General features: G+C 40.6%; 1 protein-coding gene across 1 annotated transcript in view; it reads left to right on the top strand.

The window, feature by feature from the left end:
* ADCY9 (adenylate cyclase 9) overlaps positions 1-24,339 on the top strand; it is a 71,089-nt gene that overhangs the window by 3,342 nt on the left and 43,408 nt on the right. The window lies entirely within an intron of this gene.

The following is a 24,339-nucleotide window of genomic DNA, read 5'->3' as shown; positions in this document are numbered from 1 at the left end:
TTTACAATATGGGCCTTCTCACTCTTTTACATTTTGTTACCATATGCATGTAATGCACAACAGCGGAAAAAAACAGACTTTGTTTCTTGGGGCAGTGTGGCACAGCATTGGCACCTACTGGAGCACTGTATTTGTGTGTTGGGGTGCCATTCTAAAGGAGTGGCACTGGCTGTCAGTGCCATTGCTAAATGAATAGCACTGCAAACAATGCATTGCATGAATTGCTGTAAATGCATAATAAGACATTATAGAAGCATCCCCAAAAGAACAGTATATTTTTTATATATATATATATATATATATATATATATATTATAAAACAAATACTGAACAAGGTAAGAAAAGTGTCTGGAGTCTGTTTGTTAATTTCTTTTGATCTTTAAAATCAACCAATCAGAATACAGTCTCCAGTTTTTTATTTGCAACTTGTATAAAAAAGTAGAATATGGCTCCTATGGGCAATATAGTTTCCTATAAAAGTGTCCATACCCATACTGTTGCAATGTCAAAAAGTTTAGGTACCCATTCATATGTACATACGTATCATTTTTAAACTGTATTTATAAAGCGCCAACATATTATGTAGTGCTGTACATTAAATAGGTGCACATTTTTCCAAACTTTCCCAGCAACATGCATACAGAAGTACAATGTCATTAAGTCTGCACTAAGTAGGGGAAAACTGTATGCAATTCCTGTTCTAGAACCTGGTGGTGAGAATTAATTGTCCACAGTTATTTACTATAAGATCCATGTAGGCACACTCATACAGTAAATATATATTTATATATAGTAATACATATGATCTATATCTCTGCAGACAGTCAATGCAGGATAATACATGAGCCTGTCTAGGCTACCCAGTGCACAAACAGTTAAATAACCACCATTAAAGGCCACTTAGGTCCTGTGTATCCCATGCACTAACTATACACGTATTTCCTGTGTTCTCCGAAGTCAGGATCCATTTACTTGTGGTTATACCACAGACCTTATACCAGACGTTATATTAATATGCAAAAAGTAAGCCATGACACGGGTAAATGTTTGACTTTTTTGTGTAATAGGATGTGTTTAACACAGCAATGAGTGTTGCTAGCAGCCATAAGCACCAACGTTCTGAGGATTGAGCAGCTTATATGTAAAAGTTTCTTATTGCAAACAACAAGCGATCACTTTTTATTCTTGGCGTGTTGTATAAAAGGCTGAATTGGGCTCTGATTGGTTGTTACAAGCAACAAAACTCTTTTTACTGCAGCAGTTCTCTACGCTTCAGACTTTTTCCCTTTGGGCGTTACTTTTTTTTCTCTTCCGTGCTCATTGAAAAAATTGGTTTGTGTGTCAGGAGGTCAGCTATGTATATTAATAGGATATGATTAATGGGGTGTTTCCGAGTTCGGTGCAAAGGGCAGTGCTGATTTACTGTAACTCATAGCAACATTTTGCTTTTTATAAGAGTAGAGGGGTCAAAGCTGTCAAAGCATCCGTTGCTGTAGATTTTTGCTCACATGTAAACCCATCAATGTGAACTTGATGGATACACTTTCATCAGTGAAGCTGGGTGATCCAGCAAACCTGTAATGGATCTGGTCCGGGATTCAAAACATTTGCTAGCTAATGAATTTGAAGGAATTCATTCCAGCTTTGCTGGATCACCCAGCTTCACTGATGGAATGTATACTCTCCAGCCTGGAAGAGCTTTAATAAATAAGGCCCAATGCATACATTATTAATCTAAAAAGCTAGTGATTAAGGGGAACATTAACAAAAATAAATTCCTGGTTCCTGGTTGCTTTAAACTGTATGGCGCATGCGGTGCTGCACACCATGTAATTCCTGCGCATGTACAGGAGTTTTATTACCAGTGACGATCCAATGGTGGAAGAAGATCTCTGTCTTCGTGGAAGTTTGCCGTAGGGCAGGCGGTGGCTTCCGAGGACACAGCGATAACAGGTCGGTGATGAAGGCGAGTGCAAACGGGTAACTAAGTGCCATGATCAGCAAGCATGCACAGAAGTTTAATACCCACCAATGAGTGTAGCTTCACTTTAAATTGCCTATGAAAAAATATATATAAAATGACAGTTTTGACTTATTCTTTTGCCATTTACCATATAAAAACAAATTCCATTACATCATTGGACATCTTTCAGCTCAGAGACTCGGAAACAAGTATTAATTACACCATTTTTCCCCGGCCTTTCACCTCGGCTATGTTTGTCTGTACTTGTAAAGTGTTACCAAAACATGGAAGTTATTTACATAATTGTGACCCTTGTTTAGAAGACGGACTAAGAGCAACTTTACAGAGCACAAATAAGGTTAGGAGAACTCGTCTGTGTTTACCCAACACGGGGCAGTTACCTTAAGATAAAAGTATGCGTATTACACAATCTGAAACAGAGTTTATAAATACAGAGAGGCCATTAAAGGAAAAAAACGTATGGTTTGGTTTAGAGGATTTGTAAAGACTGTTAGGCTGTGCAATACTTTTTAACAAAATAAATGTGGGATTGGATAAAAACATTAATGTTACAAAAAACTATTGGAAATTATGGCATTCCTGATCGAAGCTAAATTGATATATTATTGATCAAATATTAATGACAATACCCATTCTGTGCCCAAGTGATCGTCACCCAATATATAGGGTAATGGTGCATGTTAACGAATCTATTTCTCCTTGATATGGATCATTTACAGTACTTGGGAAAACCACTGGGCACCCAATGACATACCTAATTGAGCACCCCCACCCTCACTGGCTCATCAGGGAGCATTCGCTTACAATTCTGCTGCAAACAACCCAACAGACAATAGGCTTCTGGTTGTTAGGAGGGCTCTTCGCTGATTTACATTAAACTTTCGGGGTGAGAGAGGACAGAGTAGGACAGCAGTCCAGTTGTTCCAGCTGGTCAATGGGTGCCCAGCAATTACGGCAGAGAATTATCAATTGATAACCTGGTAATGCAAACCTCCTAACTTTTGGAAATAGGAAAGGAACTCTTTTCAGCTCAAAGTGTGTGGGCAATGTTGCCCCTGCCACACTCTCATCAAAATGAATATACAAAATATGATTGGTTGCATTTCCTTTATCATTTTAAAATGAATTGAATAATTTATAGTCTGGATGAAGGATTAGTAAAAAAAACACTTTTTATTAGTTGAATAATACATTGATATAGAGGTGTATATCTATTCTAGAAAAGGAGGAAAAAGGGGCAGAGGGACTTGCATTTGGAAGGGGGATAGTTCCTCTAAATTATTTGTCAGTTGGCAAGTATGATAGTTGCATTTGGAAGGGGGATAGTTCCTCTAAATCAGGGACAGTTGGGCGGTATGATAAGGGACAGTCCCTCCAAATCAGGAATAGTTGGGTGGTATGATAAGGGACAGTCCCTACAAATCAGGAATAGTTGGGTGGTATGATTAGGGACAGTCCCTCCAAATCAGGAAGAATTGGGTGGTATGATAAGGGACAGTCCTTCCAAATCAGGGACAGTTGGGCGGTATGATAAGGGACAGTCCTTCTAAATCAGGAAGAGTGGCGTGGTATGATTAGGGACAGTCCCTCCAAATCAGGAAGAGTTGGGTGGTATGATTAGGGACAGTCCCTCCAAATCAGAAAGAATTGGGTGGTATGATAAGGGACAGTCCCTCCAAATCAGGGACAGTTAGGCGGTATGATAAGGGACAGTACCTCCAAATCAGGAAGAATTGGTTGTATGAATATAGACAGTCCCACCAAATCAGGCTTTGAATTTGAAGGTTTAAGGAGGTACAACCTCTCCAATTTAGGGACCTTTGAGTGGTATAAAGAAGCGTGTATAATTGACGCTTTAACTAATTAGGATGCGCCGTTGCTGGCTTCAACCCAACAGAGTTTTTTTTTTCTATTGACGGACTGATGAATGGGCACCATCATGCTGGTTTGGCCAGTGACACAATAGGCAATGGGTAGGTTGTCGATTACTACTGGCACTACTGGAAAGAATGCTGGTGTGGCCCTGAAGTTGTTAGTAAAACAGGCCATGAAAATTAAAGGTTCTCTTTACTGATGGTCCCCAGCCCTAATAAAAATGGTGTAAAATGCCAATAAAAAAACTTAGCTGTCTATGCCAACCAAATAAATTGCATACCTCATATTACTAGACAGTTGAAGAATAGGATACCTTATTTTCAATGGGCAACAACTCCATTGTGCATGAAATGTAATAATTTAGCGACATGTGTAGTAGTAAACATTTGCTCTACATTAGATCTCTTTTGTTGTCTATGCAAGCAAAAAAAGCGCTGCATGCCAACCTCCCACATACATGTTTTGTGATATCTCAGTGCTTGGGGAAAACAAAATGTTTTGCGGGCAGATGTACAAATCCTGACCTCTGTCCTCTCCAGCTACGAGTGCCGGCTGATCGCCCAGGTGTGACAGATTTAAAGGGCAATGGCTAGGTTTTCTATCATGTGATTCTGTCATGTGACCGCCAATGGTTCATTCTCACTGGGATCTTTTTTTTTTAACTGACCATAATTTAGTTTTCCTTCTGCATTCAGTATACTGTGGATGGAATCAGTATTACTGAATTGTTGGCTAAACATAAGTCAAAAGATGCTTTATATAAAGAGGTTATTAAAAGCGTTCTCCTAAGTTTTTGTAAGACCCCCTTATATTGTATGTGATTTGTAGGAGTTGCAAGGTTTTGGTGGCTCTCTTTACAAACATTTCAACGTTCTACAGCCCAATTCTGTTTGTAGTCGCTTGTCTTTTCTGAGGCTGTTGTAACTACAAACTGTGGGATTGAATTAAACATTTTGGGGCATATTGGAAAATGGGGTTCATGCCACTAAGTGTCTAGGGCAGCTTTTCTCAACGCTTGAAATAGTTTTCAGGTCTCTGCTAAATCTTTAGGAGGTCAGTGGATGAGACAGACCTTACATTGGTGGTCAGTGGAAAGAATGCCCTGCTTCATTCCATAGCTAAAATGAGCTCTGGTGTCATGGTAATGACACAAAACTATGAAATCACCACCACATGGGGTGGTCAATCAGTCAAAGTTCAAGGAACCCCTAGCAAGCTTGGGGGGAAACCCAATGGTTCCACAAAATCCTGATTGATTTAGGGTATGCTTGCTTCCAGGAAGCTGCTTAAATGCCCCCATGCCCTTGTGACTCCTCCATGGGGCCCAACAGCCATGAATGTGATGGGATAACAACAATTTACATCTGCCATGAAAACATCAGTGATCATTCGGTACAGCCAATTTCCTAAACCATGTAAGATGGGGTAAAGGTGCTGTAATTGGGATCAACCAATGGTCTTAAATAATTTGTACGAAATAATAAGATAAACCCCAGTAAGTGGTGTTTAGAGACCTTATTGACGTTACCAGTGTCAAAAACAAAAAGTTTTGGGTATAATTATATTAAAAGTTTATGTTGTAATTACAGTTATTCTTCTAAAATATGCAAAAGGAAAACTAAACCTTGCTGGCGTGATAACAGGCCTTCTGCACAGGAATTTCATTTATTAGTTGTTTTAGTGGAAAAAAACATCATAGGTTATTCCTAGAATGGAAAAAGTGGGGCCAAGCATTCCAATCCTTCGTATGAAAGAACCCATCGAGCTTCTCGGGTCTTGGTATTGGTGTTAGGTCCGTGTCACGTTTTAAGCAGACCCTAAGTGCTCATTGTTCCTTGGATGAAAGTTTATTTTTGTTGTGGAGAGACTTGGCAGACTCCATCTATGTTATTCCTATACACACAGACTGGCAAGGCATGCCGAGCTGCTCTAGGTCCACAGAGCTTCTCTGTACTACTGACAGCTGAGGGTTTGTCTTACAGCCTGCAACATTTAAATCAAACCTGTCCGAGAGACACGAGGGCTAAACTTCTGAAAATACTGGGTTTTCTGGCTAATATATGGAGCAACTAAGGTGTGAGTCACCGTATGCATATCTCTGAGGCTGGACGTCTTTATTTGCATGGTTGTTCTAGGTGAGGGACAAAACACTTTAATATAGAAGGTTAAATATGTTCCAGCACTGTGTTTCTTAACCAGGGTTCCTGCAAAGGTTGTTGGGGTTCCTTTAGCAATTTGTACCTCTCAGGTCAGTTTAAATGGCACCAATGACCTTTTTGGTGACATTCTTCCCCCTGGCCAGCAATATAGAAGGCATTCATCCCAATGATCACCATGTTAACGTACTCTGAACTGTGGATATAGTAATTAAAGAAAGGGTTCCACCTTTTTAAAAAAGGTCAAGAAATGCACAGCATTTAGAAAAGCCTCCATAGGAACCCACAAATTTGTTTAGGTATCTGGGAACCCTTCTTTACCGAATCAATTGAAAAGGACAAAATGTCCTATTTGCAGGTAGTGGTTACAATGCAACCCTTACAGACAACTAAAGAGATCTTTGGGTTCTCTGCCACGTGGCATTGCCCCCACAACTATGCAGGCACCAACAAGTTAATCAGCTACAGATTAAGGAACCCCTTGCAACAACTCCCTAGAGTTCTACAGAACCCCGGATGAGAATGGCTTATTAAGCCATGAGCAAAAAGACAGCCCTCAGCTTCAGAAGGAAAAAATAAAACTTACACACTAAACCTGATTTATTAAAGTTCCCCAAGGCTGGTGAGAATACACTTTCATCAGTGAAGCTGGGTGATCCAGCAAAACTGAAATGGATCTGGTCCAGGATTGAAAACCTTTGCTAACGTATAGTATATTACTTTTAGGACATCCATTCCAGGTTTGCTGGATCGCCCAGCTTCACTGAGCACCTTGATAGGCATCTTTCATGGTAGGAGCGATAATACCCTTTTCTTTATCATATGTGGCCGATAACCTCTCACACACGCCTTCCAATACACATAATACCAGCACACAGTCACTGTGTATTTAAGATAACTTGGATTGTTTTAGGATTCCGAGACACAGATCTATATTCTCATGGTCCGGGTGTGCTGAGTAAGTTGCAATCTCTTCATCAGTCCTCAGAGCTCCAAGCAATCATCGGTCCTAAAGGGTTTTGAGGGATATGAGATGACAATCAGAAGATCAAAGACAATTGTGATAAACACACATGCTTGTGTTGGCTGGGTGTTCATGTTTACACCAACACCCATTGCACCCGCTTTATCACAATTACACTTGTGACTATAGAAATGCATCTGACCCACCCCTTGTTTTCCCAAACTCCTAGACATTCACATGACCAGGGACGGGTATTATTTCGGAACTTCTGTTTATCCATCTTGGTGGGATCGGTAATGCTGAACCCTAGTGAGATACAAAAGACACCACTGAATTCTCTTTTGATTTGAATCTGATTTGGTAATAGCTAAATAAGGAAAGGCACCAATGGGAGCCAATCAGCTGTACGAATTATTATGAACAGGGGACAAGGAACTTATATATTTCATTACATTGGGCTCTATTTATAAAACAAGGAATCAGACATTCCCTCAAACATTCCCTTGTGGCAATCTTCCAGGTCCATGTCTTTCAATGACAGTAATTGATTCCCACCAGGGAATATTCAAGGGATTGTAGGATTTATAAAAGAGCCCATTGTGTGCAATAGATAAATTTGCACCGACATAATTTTTCAGTTTAGTAACACAGGTCTTACACATCCTAGCTGATAAATGGACAGCAAAAGGAGAATTAGTGATAGTGATGCTAATTTAGGTCTCAGTTCTCACCTCACTGTAGTTACCACACCAATTATCTTCAGTGGCTCCACGCCCATACTGATAGAACAAAAGACCTGATTTTTCCCTGGTTCAGTTCAGTAACACTAACAGATCTTATCACTCTCTTAGCCAATGAATGGACAGTGAATAGAGAATTAGCAGGCTGATTCTCGTCTAAGTCTCTGCTCTCATTGTAGTTTCTGAACCAACTTTCTGCAGTGGCTCAGCACTTATACAATCATTCTGAACATGTATAATATTACAAAGCCAACGATACATACAGAAATCCATTTAAGACAATGATTATATATTCTTGCTTAATAGAATGTGAAAAGCCAAAGAAGATTTTGTGCGACCTGCCTATACACGCTTCCAGTAATAATAAGCTAAATACAAGGCTAGATTGTGCCTTGCAGCACTGTATAATGATTGTACATTACTGCTGCTTCTAACCACGCCAAAGCTACTAGTCAGCTGACGCATTAAAAACAATGCACTCCCTGTGTGGCAGATATCTGAGGCTACATATATATATTTGATCACTGTCGTTGGAAATGATTCTTCATGTTTCCAGTGACAGATGAACTAACGGGTGCTACACACAGCACCATTCTGTTCTATGAAGGGGGGAAGGATGAGCAGCACCCTTCTGTGCTCCCCTGCATAGGTTCCAGTGCAAACCCTGGGAAACAACATCTATAGTCATTTATCACATACCAGTTCACAAATAGTCGCAGATGCAATGATCCTGCCAACAGATAACAGAATTCTCAGACTGCCAAAAAAATCAATAATTGCTATTTATATTTTGTGTAAGCAGGGATAGTGCTGACGGGGCAGGGGTCACGCTGGTTGTAGGTGGGACCTAAAGGTAATCCTGGGATTATAGGATGGCATTTAGGGTCAGTGAACGCTGTCAGTTCCGGTCTGCTTCATCTGCCATTAATACAGCTTGAAATAAAACGACAGCACGCTACACAAATTTAGAATGAATCTGCACCTGTCCTTCTATAAAAAGGGGTAGGGTAGGTGACATGGGGTAGTCTCTGCCAATCATAAAGGTCGTAAAGCCCCTGTGAAGACACAGACAAATATAAGGATAGGCATTGGACTTGTTCAAAATCTTACCTCCATATTCCACCTTGGGGGTTCCAATGAAGAATAGCAACCAATCAAAAATAAAGTATCATGATTTAATAGGTCATAATGGACAAATGAGGAAAAAGAAAGGGCGCCCAAATGACATTCACTATTTTTCTTTACATGTGTCAGACTTTCTATTTGAGGAGCACAGAAGATTATTAATACACAGTATTAATATAGCACCAACATATTACGCAGTGCTGTACAAACTCCATAGTCATGTTACTAGCTGTCCCTCAAAGGGGCTCACAATCTAATGTCCCTACCATAGTCATATGTCCTTAATGTAGTCTAGGGTCAATTTTGGGGGAAAGACAGTTAACCTCACTGCATGTTTTTGGGATGAAATCGGAGTACCCGGAGAGAACCTACAAACTCCATGCAGATAGAGTCCTGGCTGAGATTGAACTTGAGGCCTAGCGCTGCAAAGATTGTAATGCTAACCACTGAGCCACCATGCTGCACATAAATGACCATAAGATGAACCAAAGGTACTAGTTGTCCCGTTGTCATACTGACCCCCGTGGCTTATATATATGTAGTCACTGGCCCAGGTGGATCTATGTAGAAACGGATGTTTGACTCCCACCTTTCCCTTCCTGATCTCTTATATATCTGTGACTCAGAATGCTGCAACCAGAAACATCCAGGCAACCAGCATTGTCAAAAAAAGGTCAGCAATGGCATTTCCCCATTCTATTTCTGATAAAGGTCTCCAAAGCTCAACTGAAAAAAATCTCATGTATCACTTTGATATTAGAAAAGATCATATGATATGAATTCCACTTTGACATCAGGCAGGTCCTTGTTACAGAAAGGGACAGTCCATGGCAATATGTGTTATTACTGCCTGATTGAAGCCCATCTGTCAAAATTCACTGCATCTCATCCTGGAGTTCCATCATCCTGACCTGGCCAAGGATAAGAATGTGGAAGAAAAGAAGGGTGAGTATTTCCGGGGTTTAAGTGTGCTTCAAACTCATTGCTTTTATCAACGTAACAGAAACATGGCATCCCCAGCACCCCATAGATGTGGGGGTCTCATTATTATTAATATTATTAACAAACAGTATTCATATAGCGCCAACATATTACACAGCGCTGTACATTAAATAGGGGTTGCAAATGACAGAAAGATACAGACAGTGATACAAGAGGAGGAGAGGACCCTGGCCCAAAGAGCTTACAATCTAAGAGATCACGTAAGACAAAATGCTCCATGCAATAAATACAAAGGTAGAGCTGGCAATGTCTAAAGCTAAATACAGATGTTAGATTTTCATCACAAAAGTTCATGATTTGGTTGAAAAGCTAGCATCTGTGAAGTTGTCCCCCAACATCACTCAGCGATTTGTTCGACTAAAGGACCGTCAGCTAATAAGCCCGTATGTTTCCTATATGGAGACGCACCAGAAGCCTCCTACTGCCCCCTCTTTTAATAGAAAAAACAGCCGTGTCTATACTAATCTATCACTAATGATCAATCAGCACTAGGAACAATTATTGCAAACCTCAAAAATCTAACATCTCAAACCTCAAACATCTCAAACTCTGAGCAGCCTACTAAAAATCTGTGAGCCAATCACATGAGCAGGAAATTAGATTTTGGGTGGGGTGTGTATTCTGTGCACATTGCAGCATGTTACTGTGGTTGTAAGAAAAACAAAATAAAACTTTTTGTAGTTTAAATCTTCACAGCTGTCTGTGGACTAAAATGGAAAGGTGATTCAGTGACAATGGGCCAATTCTAGATGAGTTTACCCATGACGGCAGAGTTCTCTTTTACTCCTTGACAGCTGATTGACACATTCAGCCCTTTTCTGTTTATGTTGCTGAGAAGCAGGCCTTCTTTTATTAATGTGTCTCTCTTCTGACTGTTTAAAGAATCTGAGTGTTCAGTTGTTTATGAAAGGTTCTTGGCCGGCTGCTCAGGATTGCACCTTGATGGGCGGTGTCTGCCGAGGTACGTCTAATAGCACCATCTCCATCTGGAATATTTTGATTGCTGAGTGGCTGCCAGTTAAATACCTATTAGCACAAGTGCTTCCGTAACACAGACCTCGTGAAACGGCAATCAGTGCCAATGTGTCTTGGAGAGGCATTGCAAACTTCCTGTATTTACATTTCTCATATAATAAAAGAAAAAGAAATTGCGGTCTTAGTACAAAAGCCTGTATGGTGGGCAAGTGCCAGGAGGAGCCTAGTTTTACCCTTGTCTGCATTCTTCAAGTTTAGTTTGTCCCTGGAAACACACAAGAAATAATTGCAACATTGTTGATTATCCTTTGGGGCAAGTTCAGATCCAGGGCAAGATCAAACAATCCTGTGTGGCTCCTGGCACGGGCACCTTGCCAGCCTCTTGGCCACCCGCACTACAGCACTGATCCTTTACCAGCTTTTGTACAATTCACACCAGATGGCAGTGATGGTACTGATCTGCTCAGTGCCACCTTCATTTATTCTCTATAGGGCTGCCGTAGATGGATGCTACATGTAGCATTTTCCTCAATACAGCCATTCAGCGCCATGAGGAAGTGGTAACCGCAACGCAACCGGACCTGCTTTCTGACAATGGTGGTCCATGCCCGTGCAGTGCGTGTCACCCTTGTGTCTTGTATCCTCCAATAAGGAGATGTGTGACATAATTGGAAGCCAGTTGTCACTCTACTACAGGAAGTGCTGCACAAGGGCAAGATGACTAGTTATTCTTTACTTAAAACCGACTGGAAAAAAAGAACTTTAAAGTTTAACTATAATGTTGAAATGTATAGATTTTAGTAATTGGGTTTAGATCCAATTTAAAGGATAAATGACCTTTTAAATAAAGGGTAGATATTATAACCCCCCCGCCTACATTTATTTATAGATTTTTTTTTAGATCTGGTGACCGGTAGTTCCCTTTGTTTATATTCAGCATTGCGGTAGATGCTGCAATGACAGTCCCATAGAAGTCTATGGGACTGCAAAAGATTGGCACGTGTGCTGCAGCGCTTGATTAAGGGGAAACCAACGGTGTGTCAAACGGGGGGACCACCAGCCAACAGGAAGCAGTAGGTATTCATTTAGAGGCGGTGATGGTGGGTAGGACCATGCCAGGGTGGAGATCCTGACAGCAGGCTTCCTACTAGTCTGTACAAAATATAAGGTCGTCAACAATGCAGTGATCATGATTCTGGAGCATTCAGGGCCAAGTCATGGCGCAATTCCACAGAGGATATTGTATTGCTCTCCTGCATGGTGAGCTATCGCCAGCGGCAAAGTCTACTGTGTGGCATGGCCCAAGTTCAGCAAAGCGGGCAAACGGGATACCTACACTTTATTTCAAGGAGCAGACAAAAAGCAGAAAAAAAACTACATTGTATCCATCTGTCTCCTCTTGCTTCTTGTTAAGCCTGCAGCCTCATGTCACATGAGTCTGTACATTGCATTGAGCCCTATATTTGGTTTTCATTTTCCTTGAGAGGCATTCAGAGAAATATTTTGTTGATGACAAAGCAATATATTAAGCAGGAAGAGCAGTAGGTGGGTTGCGATCCATTAATAGAATCAACATTTTGTGCCTGCCTTTGACTGAATTTGTCAATTTTGGGACTGAACCTTCCAAATCCTCCCCAGGAAATATTTGCACAAAGGCTTGTGAACGTCAGCCAGAAGAATGGACCTTTAGTATTATATTCACCCCTGAGAATTCAGATGTAAAAATCAGCTTATGATTTGGAATTTAAAATCGTGATAAATATTCTTTTATCGTGAAAATAGGGTGACTTGCTGCAGGAAGCTAATGTACATTATGGGAAGCCCTCGGTGTACAGTGAAATTAAGGGAGAGTTTTGCAACTGTGCAAAACTAAACTAATGTGCACCTACAAAGAGCCCACTTGAACCAATAATAAACCCACATTTTAGGTTTATTTATTTTTCATTTTTGTTACTATTTTTATTTATTTTATTTATTAACGTTTCAGATTTATTTTGTAAATATCAATAGGCAGGAAAGGAGTGCTGTACAAGAGTAGTTAAAACAGACTTTCCTTTTGTATTTTCTTGCAGAGACTCTGGTGACCCTGAATATGTTTGCCTTGGTTTGTCAGACAAAATACCAGAGTAACCAGCAGAGTTTTGTTTATTGCAAGATATCTGACTTTGTATTATGTGTAGTGATACATGGCAGGTGGCCATATTGTGCACTGAATATGATGAGACCACTCAGGGTACTGGCATTGATACATTGGTATAACATTACACTGCACCTCCCTGCTACCCTAATATAAACCCTTCTTTCCTTCTAAACACTAACTCTCCATGTTATGCTAAGGAAGATTTTCTAGACCAGGTCCTCAGGGAACCCCTTCTATAATAATTAAATCCACAGCTCACAGTATATTCGTATGGTGATCAGTGGGAAGAATGCCTCTTACATTGCTGGCCATTGGGAAGAATGTCACCCTTACTGATAGCCAAAAAGATCATTGGTGTCACTTAAACTGACCCGAGAGGCACAAACTGCTCAAAGAACCCCTAACAACCTCTGGAGGAACCCTGGTTGGGAAACACTGCCAAAGCCTACTACAAACAAGCAAATCCACTTCCTAATGATATTCCAATCAGTAATCAATCTATTGGAACTTCCAAAACACTGTACCCATGTGCATATTATTCTTGACCTCCATTTCTTAAATAAAAAGTTATTAGAATTCTGATTGGATGTATTCAATCATACGCATGTGTACTTTCAATCCATACCTAATCTATGTGCAACTGATCGGAATCCAGCAATCACAGAATAATTGCGAATGATCAACAGCTGAATTCCCCTCTGATCTGGTTCTTGTATCAGGTTATTGGATTGGAAGTCAAGGTTTGTGTACCCAACCTAACACTGACCATACCATACCCTCCTCTGCTTTATACGCACTGAGATGGGACATTCAGATTGCTTGCTGAAAAATATTCTTCATAATTGGTGCTAAATGGAGCAATTCGCCTTCATTTGTAACTCTGCAAAACCATGCAAGTGCTAAGCTGCATGGTATTTTATACTAGATTCTGTGCAAGCTTCCACCATAGCTCCAGTGCTTTGCCTTCAAGCCCTCGACAGTTCTTGTCCCACTTACCCTTCTGACCTGATAGTAAAATACTCCCCTAGCCATTCTCTTCTTTCCTCCAATGACCTACTAATGACTTCCTCACTCATAACCTCATCACACGCACGGTTACAATACTTTTCTAGAGCTGTCCCGACTCTCTGGAATGGTCTTCCTCGTCCTATTCGGCTTGCTCCTACTTTCTGCTCATTTAAAAGAGAACATACAACCCATATTTTCAAATTTGCCTACCCATCTTCTTTTGTTTCCCAAACTCTCACTATTTCCCATCAATCCATACCCCCCCCCATTGTCTGATACTTCCCCCACCTCTTAGATTGTAAGCTCTGCTGGCCAGGGTCCTCTCCTCCTCCTGTATCACAGTCTGTATCTGTCTGCCATTTGCAACCCCTATTTAATGTACAGCGCTGTGTAATATGTTACCGCTATATAAATCAATATAAAAATATAATAATATTAAAAATAATAACTTCCCATTAGTCATTAATAGGAGTTAGGGACATCGGGACATGTGATTTATAAATTAAAATTGTTGTTTTTAGCAAGGAACAAACTCTTCTGCTAATTAGAAACCATATATAAAAAAATCTAATATATAATAATATAATATCATCTGCAAAAATTATAACAATTATATATATATATATTACTACTGATAAATCACTAGAAGGATTTTATGATAATGAAGAAGCAGTTTACCACTTTAGGTCAAGATTGCGTCCAGCAACTAATCGCATATTTCACATTTCTCTGAATTTAAAGGATTTTCTACTTCTGTAAACAGTGGGAACGGCTGTATTTGCATTCCTCATACATAATTTCAACTTCACTTACATTCTATGGTGGTGAATGATGAAATCCTTCAGACATTAATAGTTTTGTTGGAGGAAAGCCAATAACAGGTCAAGTCTCAGGGAATTTGTGTGCATAGAGTACAGAACTTTATACTCATGAGAGACATTGGAACCTGAAGACAATCATGGGAGAACCTGGGTGATCATGCAAACCTAGAATGTTTTTTTTTAAATCATTTGCTAATAGCTGGCAAATGTTTCCAGTCCTGGATGGGGTCCATTCCAAGTTTGCTGGATCACCCAGATTCTCCTATGGTAAGCCTATCTTTTCCAGACTTGGAGAGCTTTGATAAAGCAGGCCCATTGCCCCTGTGCTTGCCATACAGCTTCCTTTTCCTCTGTACTGTTCTATGTATAACTAGAGAGGAGCCTGGGCTCCCCAGACAACCTGAATAGGTTTGGCAGAAGCTGCTGAGAACACCTTCTCCGAGCAACATTACCTTCACAGTAGGCACTCAGTAGGTGAGCAACCTTTCCTGCATAGTAGGCACTCAGTAGGTGAGCAACCTTACCTGCACAGTAGGCACTCAGTAGGTGAGCAACCTTTCCCGCTCAGTAGGTGAGCAACCTTTCCTGCATAGTAGGTACTTAGTAGGTGAGCGCCCATACCTGCACAGTAGGCACTCAGTAGGTGAGCACCCTTACCTGCACAGTAGGCACTTAGTAGGTGAGCAGCCTTACTTGTACAGTAGGCATTCTCTCTCCCCGCTTTCCCTTGTCCGGGCTCCAGGTCATATGACCCCTGCCCACTGATCCAGGTAGGGAGAAGGAGCTGCCAGTGGTCCACTTGAAGGTACCTGGATGGTGGGGTAGAAGTCATGTGACCAGGGGGGCATGCATAGTCGTGTGGTTAGCTGCACAAGTTAGCTGGCCTAGGGAAGGAAAATGTTACATGTAACAAAATAATAGGAAAGCCAATTATCACATAACAGACAGATTACAAACTCATCCTCTATATGTATCCTGCACAGTTGGCTAGGGATTAGGCAAGGGTTAAGGGTCCTTAACAGCAGGGTGAATGTGTAATAGAGGGTGAAAGCATTCACTTTACAGTATTGTGGAGCAGAAAAACTCTGCAGCCCACAGGCAGTCTAAGCGGCGTTGGTGTTTTTCAACCTGATGCAGGCCAGTTGTTTAAAAAGCAGAAGGCTGGTTGTTGGTTGGGTAAGCTCAATGATGAGTCAATAGAGGAGTGTCTTGGACCCCCTCCCTACTCGTCTCACTGTGGGCTGGAATGTGGTGCAGGGGTATATTTAGAAATCCTTGCCCACCCCCAACCCGTGGGAGACAGGACCCTCCAAGATTGGAACCCATCCTGCTAGGCCTGGGAGGCAAAGCCCAGACTGTAACCATTCCCACGAGAACCCTTAACCCCTAAAGAGCCAGAGGGGCAAGTTATGTGGGAAAGCTGATTTTGTGGCATTTTTTTATCAGTGATCTCTTAAGTGTACGACTAGATATACGATTGTATGATTATTCAAACTGCAGAAGCATTTGGGGCACTGAGGGCATGCAAAAGTGGCTTTTTGACCAATATAGTCATATGCTATTTTATTTTGATTTAGGAATTCTATAAGTATCATTAAAGCATGCGAAATCCGGACCACTGCGGCTTATATATTGGAACTGGTCAAGTAGGCAGGCAGGTTATTTATTAATGTTTACATGCATCTATTCTTACACAGCGCTGTACTATTTTAGGGCAATTAGGTGACCATCTGCCCCTCCGTATAACAAAAAAAGCTGCTGCCTATTCCTTGACCTGTATGGAAGGCAAAGTGTGCAATAATAGCTAAAGCTGCCTATTTTAGCACCCAGTGTGGGTACCCTATGCGCCCCCTAACATTGCATACACCTGGAAATGCCCTACATAAAATAAAAAAAATTGGCATTAGTTGAGCAGATCTTACCCACTGGTCTTTGCATATACTAATATAGATTGCTTTAAGAATACGCTGGATGATTCCTAGAAGCACAGAATATAATATATTTAATATTAAAGTAAAAATAACAGTGACTGTTGATCCAGGGAACATCCGATTGCCTCATGGAATTAGAAAGGAATTTTTTTCCCCTGTTGAAGAAATTGTACCAGGGGTTTTTTTGCCTTCTTCTGGACCAACTATGTCCATGGAGTTTTATATCAATGTTTATTTCTCTAGTGGTTTAACTTGATGGATTATGTCTTTTTTCAACCTAACGTACTATATAACTATATAATATGCTGTCCTAAATCCCTGCCACTCAATCAGTGCAGCACAGGAGCATTGAAGAGCTTGCTCCTTTTTAATAGCCCTCCATTGGTCCCAGAGGTGTTCTAACAAGTCAAAAAAAAACTTTATGAGTTTCTGATGGGTTTCTTTACGATCCGATTGGATCTGCAAACGCAGGCCACCCACTTAGTTATTCCCCATATTATTTAGTTTATAGTCCTGAATACTGTATATGAGTGTCAAATATTTACACTCCCATCCCATTCACTTTGCACATATATAAATATCTATGGTAATATGTTACCTGTGTATAGTCTAATGCTGTAATATGGAGACACATGAGACTAAATTCACACAGCTTTAAAACCAGGATAAAGATCTTTGTTTTCAGTGATGTGAGTGGAATTTTTGAATGTTATGATGAAACAATAATACAGTGTTTCTTAGACAGGGTTCTTCCAGAGGTAGTTAGGGGTTCCTTGAGCAATGAGCAATGTGTACCTCTCAGGTCACTTGCAGGTGATGGCTACATTGCCACCCTTACAGACAGCTAAAACAATCCTTGGGGTTCTCTGCCCTCAAAATTGTGCAGGCACCAACAAATGGGAGGTCAATCAGCTACAGCCTAAGGAACCCCTTGCAACTTTCCATTTATATAGCAGGGGTTCCCCAGAACCTAAAGGAGATTTCAAGGGTTCCCCTATGTTAAAAAGGTCTAGAATGGCTGGTCCAATAAGTTAATATTATTAGACAGTATTTATATAGCGCCAACATATTATGCAGCGCTTTACAAAGTCCTTAGTCCTGTCACTAGCTGTTCTCTAGTGGGCTCACGATCTAATGCCATATGTCTTTAATAGTGTCTAAGGTCAATTTTGGGGGGAAGCCAATAACCAATTAAGCTAACTGCATATGGGAGGAAATTGGAGTACCTGGAGGAAACCCACGCAAACATGGGGAGAACCTACAATCTCCATGTAGATAGTGTCCTGGCTGAAATTCGAACCTGGGTCCCAGCGCTGCAAAGGCCAGAGTGCTGATCTCTGAGTTATTACAATATTCATGGTGCAAAACCAGTTACTTGTAAAATTAGGCTTCTTGACTTAAAGGTCAAGCTACATTATTTTAAATATACTTTTGGACTCCAACAGCCCTGCCTGCCATAGTTCCATATTCTGTCCATTCCTGTCTAAGAGTTTAGGAAATGCCACTTAGGAAAATCCAGTAACTTTCAAAAACTTTTATCTCTGGGTGTATCCAGCTTAAAGTGTCATAAGTATGGCTAATGGGGCTAGTAAACCATTAGCCACCCTCCCCCTTTACTAATCTCCAAATTCTTCTAGTGATATGGAAAACAAGTTTCTTTCATGGCAATTGTATACAAGTTCCTAACATTCGTTTTATCCTAATCTATTAGCCATAAGTTACTGCTACCTCTATGATTTCCATGTCTGTATATCCAATGGTGCATTTTGCTGTTTGACTGGAGCTGCCTTTTAACCAAGTTTTGATATCAGACAATTTTTTTTATATGTTCACTGCGAAACGCCATAACGGTGTTATATTGACATTCAGATGCATGTCGGGTCACTGCTTATCCGGAAGACAAGCGCCTTGCTTCAGTGCACCTCGCTGATCAGTAGGGCAGAGCTGTGGCAGACACTCCTTCAATTATGTATTCATTCAAAGCGTATGCTTCAATAAATATTCCTCGCAGACAAATGCCACTGTTAAAGGATTCTTTTTATTAAAAGTTTAATCAGGACAGGCGATGCCTCTTGCCTCTGCAATAATCCCTCCTACCCTCCTGATCGCTCCGGGAAATTGTCAAAAAAGCTGACCTGCGCATGCGGCTGCGCATGTGGCTTCCCCTGCATGTGCCGGAAATGAAAGAACTCCTGCCCAAGAGTCATTCAGCCCTGGCCAATCAGGTTGGCCAAAGATCACAATTAGGAAGAGAATAAAGAAGATAGCAATGCCCTGCGATGAAATGGGAACAGGGGAGCATCAATGGTTTAGTTCCCCTTTAAGATTGCTGGGACTTTTTGCTTATTTTGCTCTGCCTTCAATTGTGGGCTTTAAAGGTATACATATTTTTATTATCATCTTACTACAGCTGAAATCATCATCTGTTTTGGTGGAAAATACTTATTTCTTGAATGAATAGCCATTACTTTATTACAAAACTGCATTTTACTGTCACCAACTGCACTATGGAAGAACTTTGTTGAAACTGTTAAAAACTACTTGGTAGCAGCAAAGCATGGAGGAGAATGCATGTACAACATAGCTTACAGAATACAGAAATCAAGAGTATGTAACTTACAACGTAGCATATGGAGTGGAGTGTCGGGAAAATGTCTCTTACAATATAGTATGTAAAGTTCAGGAGTATGTGATGTATAACATCACATATTGAGTGCAATGACCAGGAATATTTACCAGACAAAAGAGCATCCACAGCTCAGTGGTCAGGAGGGTGTAATGTATGACACAATTTACAGAAGGCCGTAGCCTGACCCATTGGTCAAGACTATGTAACATACAGCACAATATTTAAAGTGTAGGGGTCAGGTGTATATAACAAACTGATCCTTTAAACAGGGACACCTATGAAGAGTTGAGTAAAGTTCGGAATTTTTGGCAATATATTATATTCCATCTGTACTTTCCTGTCTTCATGTCAACACCCCTCACCCCATTCTTTGTCTGTGTGTCATAGGGGAAGAATATTTACTTACCAATAGTTGGGGATGTTCTTGATTAAAACTGAATCTGCTTGTATTCACCTGGAGGTGTGTAGATATCAGAGCCACCGAGCAGGCATATTGTGTCCTCTGAGTCAGCGTAAATATAAGATTGTCATGCTTGACTGGATCACACATGTAATGGCAGAGTTTCAATTCTCCCATGATAGATCCACTAGGAAAAAAAGCATAAATGAAGGTGAAGCATTTGTTATACAGATACACTGGGGGATTGTTCTTCTCTATAGCGTGTAGATTGTTTGTGCCATGAATCCTTACTCCCTCAACACAAGTTAGCCACTTGGCGTTGGCAGGTGTTGCCCAAGGGAACACGCTTACTGTGCCAATGGGAATTGCTGCTTGTTAAAATTATTTTCCCTGCAAAGACCTTTACTCACACAGATATTTAAATAGAACTTTGAAGTGGACTTTCCCTCAATATGACTTGTGTAAAAACTTGAAAAAGACCTTTGTTGGCTATGCAAAATTCTATGATACAAACTGGTCTACCCTGTGCTGAAAAAAGGACACCTGGAGTTTTATGGCAATTAACAGGATCCTGATCCCCTTCACGGGGCTTGAATATGAGGGCTCGTAAGGGATATTGTTCCATGAGCACATATTAAAGATATCATCAATTTGTAGAAATGGTAATTCCTCTTAAGTGGTCCAGGCCCCTTCCACATTTATAGAGCTGGGGGTGTCAGCATCTGGACAAGTTTTGCCAGTTGCCAATAAAACAATTATTCCATTCAGAGTAAAATAACAGATACTCTTTAAGATGAACATTAACAATTTGGTTCCCTTTAGGACCTTATGAACAATCATTGCACAAACATTTACGTTTGCATCTGTGGAGCCAACATGGAAGGTCAGTGGGGAAGTACTGGAAATAGCACCAAATTAGGAAGACATGAGCACTGGAAACTAAGCGCCACATGTACTAATTCCTCCACCATGTTTTATTCTCTTTTATTCTTCTACCCTCTTATCTTCCTTATTACCTGATTATAAGAATTTCCTCTTTCTGTATCTCTACTTTATACCCATATAGACTGTAAGCTCTTCTTCCCGTTGACTCCCTTATACCATAATAGACCATAAGCTCATCTACCTTCTGTATCCTCCTTTATACGTTAATGGATTGTAAGCTCTGCTACAGTCTATATCTCTTTTTTTTATCCTAATGCATTGTAAACTTTTCCACCCTCTGTATCCTCCTTCATACCTTATTGAATTGTAAGTTCTTCCACCTTCTGTATGCTCCTTTATACCTAATAGATTGTAAGCTCTTCCACCTTCTGTATCCTCCTTTATACCTTAATAGATTCTAAGCTCCTTCACCTTCTTTATCTCTCCTTTATACCTAATAGATTCTAAGCTCTTTCACCTTCTTTATCCCTTCTTTATACCTTAAAAGATTGTAAGCTCTTTCACCTTCTTTATCTCTCCTTTATACCTTAATAGATTGTAAGCTCTTTTACCTTCTTTTTCTCTCCTTTATACCATAATAGATTGTAAGCTCTTTTACCTTCTTTTTCTCTCCTTTATACCATTTACCTTCTTTTTCTCTCCTTTATACCATAATAGATTGTAAGCTCTTTTACCTTCTTTTTCTCTCCTTTATACCATAATAGATTGTAAGCTCTTTCGCCTTCTTTATCTCTCCTTTATACCATAATATATTGTAAGCTATTTCACCCTCTGTATCCTCTTTTAAATCTAATGGATTGTAAGCTCCTCCACCTTCTGTATCCTCCTTTATACCTTAATAGATAGTAGGCTCTATCACCTTCTTTATCCCTCCTTTATACCATAATAGATTGTCAGCTCTTCCACCTTCTGTATCTTCCTTTATATCTTAATAGACCATAAGCTTTTCTACTTTCTGTATCTCTACTTTATACCTTAATAGGCTGTAACCTCCTTGACTTTCTATATCCTCCTTTATACCTTAAAAGGGTGTAAGATCTTTTACCTTCTAGATCTTTTCTTTAAACCCTAACGAATTGTAAGTTCTTCTACCTTCTGTATCCTCTTTCATATCTTAATAGATTGCCAGCTTTTCCACCTTCTGTATCTCTCCTTTATGCGATATTAAATTCCTCACCTTCTATATTAACCTTTATACTATAATAGATTAAAAAGCCCTTCTATCCTCTACTACAGTCTTTGTCAACCTTTTTACCCGAGAAATACTTTTCAGGATTCGGGGAACCAATTTATTGGAAGCCTCTTAAATGAATGGCAAGTGGAAAGAATGCAGCGGTGACAAAAAAAGTTATAGTTGACTTATAGTCAACTAAAAACATCATTATAGTTATGCAGTTGGCTTTACCAAGTGGTGTTGAAGCCAGAACTATGTGGGCACCATCAAATTGGGGATAAGTCAGCCACAATTTGATCTGACTCTGGATGAACCCTGGTTAAGAATGGCTTCCCTAGTAGATTGTCGGTTCTTTTACTCCCTGTATCCTCACTTATACCCTAATACAGTGGTTGCCAACCTTTCGGACCTTACAGACCACTAAACCCACGCAATCTAGTCCGCCCATGCGTGGGGAGCTGTGTGTCACTCAAAGGGGAAGAACCTTCCTCCAGAGTGATGTCATGCTGCCAGATCCCAGAGAGTGGGCAGGTTGTGTCCATATAGGGGACATGGTCTGTGGCCGTGGGCCACCAAATTTTTCTTGGGGACCACCAGTTGACGACTGCTGTCCTAATACATTAGAGGTTTCTGGTATTTTTCCTTTATATCCCAGCAATCTCATTCTGTATTAATCCCATTTTTCTTTTATTTATCAACTACAACACAAATCTAGGTAGCCAGAACATCAGCCGTAACTCAGGGCCCTTTGGTGTCACAGTGTGTCCTTCAGTGCTACCATCACCCTGTTCTCTCACCTCCTGTAAGCATGTATACATGGTTAGAACGACGTCCTTATTGGGCCAGTCTGAACTCTTCTGTGCAGATAATTCCAAGAAGCTAGAATACGTTTGAGGGCCAAACCAGCATGCTAGTTCAAAAATAGAGAGCAACAGCGTGCTAATGATGTCACCCTGTTCTCTCACCTCCTGTAAGAATCTATACAGGGTTAGAATGACTGTCGTCACCGGGCCAGTCTGAAGTCTTCTATTAATGACAATTAATGTCATAGTATGACAATAGAGAGCATTCAGTACTCTAATAAGGACACCCTGTGCTCTTCTCTCCTGTAAGCATTCTGGTAAGGTTAGAATGATCATCCTCAATGGGTCCATCTAAGCTCTGCCATGCCGATGATTTCAACATATAGACATTATTCGGTACATTTACTATACTATTTACTATACTAGTTATATTTAAAACGCATGTAAAAAATTTTTAATACATACATAACTGAACTAAATGTAATGTTTGCATAGAGTTCAGCCGGTGAAAAGGTGTGCTTACACTTTAAATCACTTAAACAAATTAGTTTCTGTGTGAATACATTTCCCGCTCAGTGTAGCAGGCTAAAGCTCTGCATTCTCGCCCTGGGCCTTACTCAATACCGCAGTGTTTGGTACAGATTTAATTTGTAGCTTGTATTGCCTGGCAACTGAATAAGAGATTTAGCTGGTGACTGTTGACATTGGAGACTCTTGAAAGGCAAATTTTGGAGTATGAGTCCGAGCACAAGCAAAGGCGATGTTAAGCAAGCGTTGTAATTAAAGCAAACCTTTTACTATCTCATAAATGAAGCCATGTGTGTACAACATCCTACTAAACAATTCCTCAGCTCATCATAAATTAAACATCACTTATGATACAAGTCAAACACTTTTATCCCCACTGGCTCTGTACACTGCCCTAAAGGGACATTCCAGTCCAGAAAGGATGTTGTGAATTCAATTTGACTTGCAGCTGATTTGCTAAGGTTTTGTACACACATCATTTCTGTTACTGGAAGTGGTATTTTGTATTTGTTTCCAGTGGCAGATCAAGGAATAAGAGCTGTACACACATCGCCCATTCTATTTTATGGAGGAAGAAAGGGGACAAGCAAGCAGCACCCTGCTGTGCTCTCCTCCATTGATGGTCGTTAGGATCTGTCAGGACAGATCAATGATTCGGGGGACTGCTGTACACGTCATATTTTTACCCAAGACAAGCACAACTGTTCATCTTGGGCAACAACAATCTGAAGCCTTACATATAATTATTACACAAAGTCTATAGCCATGTCACTAGTTGTTCCTTAAAGGAGCTCACAATCTAATGTCCCTAGACATAGGCATATGTCTTTAACACAGTCTAAGGCAGGCATGGGCAAACTACGGCCCTTGGGCCATATACGGCTTGTTAGGCTTTTTTATCCGGCTTGTTGCACTCTCTACTTCAGCGGCTCCGCTAAAGTAAATCCGCGGTTGGTCCGCGGCTGTGGCCAGTGCCCCCTCGGCCCCTCCACCATGTCCGCTGTACAAAGCTCAGGCTCAGGGAAGTAGGCGGACCAACCCACTCTCCATCGCAGGCTCAGATCTGCGATGGGAGAGTGGGTGGGGTTATGCCATCAGGACGTCACGTTCAGAGGCACCCATCTTGGTGCTCCATCCAT

The sequence above is a fragment of the Pyxicephalus adspersus genome, chromosome 7 (genome assembly GCF_032062135.1).
Source record: "Pyxicephalus adspersus chromosome 7, UCB_Pads_2.0, whole genome shotgun sequence".
Lineage (NCBI taxonomy): Eukaryota > Metazoa > Chordata > Amphibia > Anura > Pyxicephalidae > Pyxicephalus > Pyxicephalus adspersus.
This window is presented reverse-complemented; position numbering and strand designations above follow the sequence as displayed.